Source organism: Pteropus vampyrus, unplaced genomic scaffold (genome assembly GCF_000151845.1).
Source record: "Pteropus vampyrus isolate Shadow unplaced genomic scaffold, Pvam_2.0 Scaffold142, whole genome shotgun sequence".
In the NCBI taxonomy this organism is placed as follows: Eukaryota; Metazoa; Chordata; class Mammalia; order Chiroptera; family Pteropodidae; genus Pteropus; species Pteropus vampyrus.
The window spans coordinates 1055508-1055963 of record NW_011888923.1 but is presented as its reverse complement, the minus strand read 5'-3'; the positions used below and the strand labels follow the sequence as shown (position 1 = coordinate 1055963).

Sequence of the window (456 nt, the reverse complement as noted above, 5' to 3'; positions counted from 1 at the left end):
TGGGTGGATGGGTGGATGGATGAGTGAGTGAATGGATGGGCCACTTGCCTGGATTAAAAAAAAAAAATCACATCTGTGTTTAAGAAATGTGCCGAAGTTCCAGCTTCAGGCTTGGGGCTCTGGGCCAGAGCGCCATCTGTCCCCACCAAGATGGCTGCTTTAGAGGAGAATGTAGAAGCAGGCCCCTTGATAGCTGAGGACACCTCAATCCCCACACTGTCATTCCCTCTGCCCATCATTCCACCTGAGGACAGTGACACGCTGAGTTTCTCCAGCCGCTTGAGCACCTGGCCCTGCCCGTCAGCCACGCAACAGTCAAGGAATTTCCCAGCAAAGGCACGCCCTGTGTTCAGAGGGCGCCTGACTGGTGTGGGGCTGGCGTCTGTCAGCGTGCCCTGAGCAGATGCAGGCTGACAATGGCCTCCTCTGGGAGCTCTCCTCTGTAACGTTCTGCTC

At 55.9% G+C, this 456-nt stretch overlaps 1 protein-coding gene across 1 annotated transcript in view; it reads left to right on the top strand.

The window, feature by feature from the left end:
• CAMTA1 (calmodulin binding transcription activator 1) overlaps positions 1–456 on the top strand; it is a 572496-nt gene that overhangs the window by 360280 nt on the left and 211760 nt on the right. The window lies entirely within an intron of this gene.